This window comes from Pseudorasbora parva, chromosome 6 (assembly GCF_024679245.1).
Source record: "Pseudorasbora parva isolate DD20220531a chromosome 6, ASM2467924v1, whole genome shotgun sequence".
NCBI classification, from domain to species: domain Eukaryota; kingdom Metazoa; phylum Chordata; class Actinopteri; order Cypriniformes; family Gobionidae; genus Pseudorasbora; species Pseudorasbora parva.
Genome location: NC_090177.1, coordinates 25,050,705 through 25,056,655, shown reverse-complemented (window position 1 = coordinate 25,056,655; position 5,951 = coordinate 25,050,705).

The window sequence follows — 5,951 nt, the reverse complement described above, 5'->3', positions numbered from 1 at the left end:
GATTTATAGTCACGATTGGCAGCGGCATATGCAGCATGTGAGGGCGGTCCTGAGGTCGCTGAGGGGAGCGGGGCTCACGGCCAACCCAAAGAAGTGTGCGATTGGGCGGGTGGAAGTAAGGTATCTGGGCTTCCACTTGGGTCATGGTCAGGTGCGTCCCCAAATTGATAAGACTGCCGCAATTGCAACCTGTCCGAGGCCCAAGACCAAAAAGGAGGTAAGACAGTTTTTGGGGCTGGCGGGATATTATAGACGGTTTATACCAAATTATTCGGACCTCACCAGCCCTTTGACTGATCTTACTAGAAAGGGGCTACCAGATACGGTCCAGTGGACGGAGCCGTGTCAACAGGCTTTTACCCAAGTGAAGGCTGCTCTATGTGGCGGGCCGCTTTTACACTCCCCTGACTTTTCTCTCCCTTTCTTGTTGCAGACTGACGCGTCGGACAGGGGGCTGGGCGCAGTCCTGGCCCAGGAGGTGGAGGGGGGAGAGCGGCCGGTGCTGTACATTAGCCGTAAGCTCTCCAAGAGGGAAGCTAAGTACAGCACCATAGAGAAGGAGTGTTTGGCCATCAGATGGGCCGTTCTCACTCTCCGCTATTACCTCCTGGGGCGGGAGTTCACCCTCTGTTCGGACCACGCTCCTCTCCAATGGCTCCACCGCATGAAGGATACCAACGCGCGGATCACCCGTTGGTATCTAGATCTTCAGCCGTTTAAATTCAAGGTGGTCCACAGGCCGGGTGCTCAGATGGCTGTGGCCGATTTCCTCTCCAGAAATGGGGGGGGGGGGGGGGGGGCTGCAGGCCGGACGGCTCCCCGGCCTGAGTCGGGCGGTGGGGGTATGTGGCAAGGGGGGCGTGGTTCAGCGAGGTCTGCAGCGGGAGAGAGAGCCGCGGGACGAGCGGTAAGTGAGGGGGTTGGAAGCAGATTAATAACACCTGTCTCTCGTTCCAGTAATGAGCGCGGAGAGGGGATAAAACCTAGGTGGTACCGGAGATCGAAGAGAGAGAGAGGGACTGCTGACGCGACACACACTCACACCCACGGACATTGAGTTGTGAGACACGTTGACCCGGAAGCGGAACGTTTAACCGGAACCCGGAAGTGACTGAGAGAAATACACACGGGCAATAGCCGTGTGAAGAGACTGAGTTTTTGTTCTAATAAAGAGAAGCGTCAGCAGTCAAACCGACCCCCTTGTCCTCTTCCTTCCTTACACAAACGAACTTTATCACAATAACATCATCATGTATTGGCAGAATCCCTGATCTCATGCAGAGCCGAATGCTCTAATGGTCAAAGCAGTTATTAATAGTTTTGAAATATTAATAAAAATATCCATGAGATTCTTTACTCTTGTGGTAATTGAACAATTTATGATTTTATTTTTTGTGCACAAAATGTTTAAATCTACGGCATTAGTTAGACATGCACAGACATCAAGAATCTGTGTGTGAATCTCTACAAAGGTGACAATTATTATTATAATTTTTAATCCGATAAACAGATCAACTCTGAACATAAAACAAGCTACAAAAACATCAGAACAAAAGAGCAAAAGTAAAAGCAAATAGTAAGAATCAAAGAAAATGTGTCACAATTCAGATGTATAATTTATTCATGCTGCAATGCTTGCTGAAGTTTTGATTGGTTGTACCCAGCTTGGTATACTGAACTTCTGGTGTACCCAGTTTGGTGAACTTAACAATTTAAGTACAGTGAACGTGAGCACCTAGTAAAGTGAACTTAAATATACAAGTTTTGGGAGACCCCATTACTCAATGGAATTGAGGGAACGAGCTCAATCAACTTATTAGGGTTTTCAGTGTAGTATGGTGTTCCTAATAATCCTTTAGGTGAGTGTATATAATAAGTAATGTACACAAAGAGAACTTTATCACATATTACTTAATTTTTTATTAGACTTTTGACTTCAAAGGATAGTTCACCCAAAAATGAAAATTCTGTCATCAATACAAAAGATGTTTTGAAGAATATCTTGTTGATGGACGCCATTGACTTCCAAACAATTTTTTGGCACCCATCAATTGTTTGGTTACCAATATCTTCTTTTGTGTTCAGCAGAAGAAAGAAATTCATTCAGGTTTGGAGGGTGAGTAAATTATTATTTGGGTGATATAAATATAATGATAATTTCTGGATGAACTATCCCTTTTATATCCAGTAAAATAAAGTAAAAATTGCTGCTAACAACTTGAAATCAATATTAACTTTGATAAAGTTTCTGTGAGTTTTATGGGTCAGTGTCTTCTGAGCATTAAACTGGCTAATTAAAGCATGAAGTGGGATGTGTGATGTGTGTGTGTGTATGTAGTGACTAATGGAGATGAATAATGCTCCATAAGCATGAGACAAGTAGGATTACTAGAATCTCTCAAAGTTCCCTCAGAAGTCTGCTTGCTGTCAGATTATAAAGACTGTTCGCAAAGAGGAGAATATGCTATATATAGAAGCCTAAGAGGGCTTGAAAAGAGAACAATAATAATAGTAATTGACCTACTGTGTATTTTACAGCAAGCACAGGATTATGTGCAAGTGTGCTACAAATTATACAGGTTTTCGCAAAGAGGAAGGCTTTGACATCCTGAAAGGCTGTTTTGATTACTGTGCATGTTTTTTATTAATGCCAGCTAATAAAATGTCAGGACAAAGAACGTTGAGAACTAAGATGTCACTTTTGTTAACAAAGCTGGAAGGACAACAGGGTTTCTGCAGGCTGGATGTGCTGGAAAAGATCACAGACCCTCAGCTTATGTCTTTCTACTTGGCCCCGATATCTTTAATGCAAGCATTGTGTTTTGCAAACAGACCAGTCATACAGTTATTAAACCTCTCCTTTAGGAAAAGGATCACCAGGAAACATGCACATTTGAACCTCAGAACCATTACTCCCAAACATCAGACAGAAGCCATGCTGCCGTTCATGTTTCTTGACATTCAGGCCATGACACATTTGAGACCAACATATGTGGTCTCAAATTTTAAATCATGTAGCGTTTCTTTTTGTCCTGCATGCCCCATTTGAGATGTCAAGCTGCTCTTTTGCTCCCAAGATGTCGATGGAGTCACATGTGTGTAAAATTTTTCCATAACACTATTTTACAGTGTCCTTGTTATACATTACAGGTGGTACTATAGTAATATTTTTTTAGTTTTGTGTTTAACATACTTTTAGTTTGCATTTAACTGTAATTTTACTGTATTTATCTGTATTCTTATGTCGACTGTTAGAGTCTAGTGTTAACTGTATGCTCCAAGGGTCAGAGAGTAATGACATTTCAAGTCTCTGTATGTATGTACTGTACATGTGCTAGAATTGACAATAAAGCTGACTTTGACTTGACTTTGAATTACTATAAATTGTGCATAATTACATACAACTAACCCTAAACCACACCCTAATCCTATAAAAAGTAATAAGACATGTCTTACTATCAGGTCCTCTTTTTTAGGGGTCACAATTGGCTCCTTCATGGTCAAAAGTGACTGAAGCCTTAAAATTAAACTTTTTTTTCCCACGAAAACCAATGTAATATATTATTGTATATGTGTATATATAAAATAATATATTATATATTAGGGGGTGGATGAGTCTATTTTGTACTCTTGACATTTTAGAGTGCCACCCCATCATTGTTGTGCTGATATTTCGTTTTTTTCATTGAATTCTTATGTCTGTCATTTTTGGCTGCAAAGTAAAATCATGTCTATGATTTTTCTGTGTTCACATAGCTAATGTGACAAAAGTCACCAAGTGTCATCCCATTCCAATGAAGCAAAACATTTTTATATTTCAAAATGTAAAAATGTTCAGTCATTTATGTTCACAATGTGTAATTAAACTGTAACATGGACATCTTAAAATAAAGTGTAACCCCCCAACCACCTCCAAAGAAGTGATTTATACCAATAGATTAAGTTTTTTCAACTACAATGAAATATGTTTTAATATATTACTAATATTTTTTGTAACAATTAATGATCATCTTTTCTATATGCCAAAGATTAAATTTATGTCAGATATTACTGGTGTCCTGACATTAATGATATTCAAACTTGACAGTTTAAGTGACTTAGGACTCCCCTTTCAAGTAGATTACAGCAATGCTTTCATGATTTGTAATGGCTGTGAGTGGACTGACTTAAAAAGACTTTAAATGAGTCCAAATGCCTTCAGTGTAATGCAATTCAAACTAAATGTGTCATGCCATAAAATGTGATTTGAGTGATCAGGCAAGGTCATAGGGGGCATCCACAGCTTGATGTAAATCATTTAGAACTGCGAGCTAGACGTGATGCTTAAAGAACCTCATCTTGAGGCGCTTTACGCTTTGATAGATTTCTTGGTTATGGAATTCTGAGGTACTTATGTAAATCGCATTCAAGTAACCCGTTCTTACCCAGAGGCAGTGCTGCTGAATGAGCAGAGGGGCCCTTCTCAGAACTGTGGGCGTCATTCACACCTGAACTCAGCAGACATCACAGCTCATAAGTTCTATCTCATTACCTTTCCATTCTAAACATCATCTTTGCTCAGAGGTCTCCAGTCGTTCACCTGAGGCTTCACTCAAGAATCCGGCAGTGTCATGAAACCTGAAAGTCATTGATAATAAAGATGCTGTCACATCTCAACTCTCATTTTCAAAAATTATATATATATATATATATATATATATATATATATATATATATATATATATATATATATATATATAGACAATTTAAGACGAGATTATACAATATAGATCAAGCATTACATCATGACCACTTCTTAATATTGTGTTGGTCCCACCTTTTCTGCCGCAAAAAAAAAACAAAACAGCCCTGACCCATCGAGGTATGGACTCCACTGGATCTCTGAAGGTGTGCTGTGGTATCTGGCACCAAGATGTTAGCAGCAGATCCTTTAAAGCCTTTAAGTTGCAAGGTGGGGCCTCCATGGATCAGGCTTATTTGTTCAGCACATCCCACAGATAAATTGGAGATAAATTGGAAATTTGGAGGCCAAGTCAACACGTTAAACTGGTTGTTGTGCTCCTCAAACCATTCCTGAACCATTTTTTTTGTGTGGCAGTGCGCGTTTTCCTGGTGAATGAGGCCACAGCCATGAATACCGTTTCCATGAAAGGGTGTACATGGTCAACAGTGCATAGGTAGGTATTACATGTCAAAGTAACATCCACATAGATGGCAGGACCCAAGGTTTCCCATGTAAGCAAAGCACAGGCAACTGGCTATCCACTCTCGTCAGACCACACCACCTTTTTCCATTGCTCTGTGGTCCAGTTCTGATGTTCACTGTTGCCGCTTTCAGCGGTGGACAGGGTCAGCATGAGCACCCTGACTGGTCTGCGGCCATTGCTGTCCTATACACAACAAACTGCGATGGATGGTGTATTCCAACACCTTTCTATCAGAGCCAGCATTAACTTCTTGAGCAATCTGAGCCACATTAGCTTATCTGTTTGATCAGACCGGCCAGCCTTTGCTCCCCACGTGCATCAATGAACCTTGGTCGTCTATGTCATCCAATGTCGTCATTGTCGCCAATGTCGTCTAGCCATCACAATTTTGCCTTTGTAAAACTCGCTCAAATCCTTACGCTTGCCATTTTTCCTGCTTCTAACACATCAACTTTGAGGACAAAATGTTCACTTGCTGCCTAATATATCCCACCCACTAACAGGTATACCTACCTGAGCTGTGAACTTTGGCTCCATCATGTCTAATAGACCATTTCAAATTGTGGTAATTGTTAACATTCAGCATTACATAAAGGGTTTAGAAAACATTCGCTAAATGATTTAAAATTTAAGTATTATACATGATTTTTTTATTGTCACATCAGACATATGAATACATTAAATAATACAATAAAATTATAAATATAAAATGATAAAATAATAAAATGATTGCAAATGCACTAA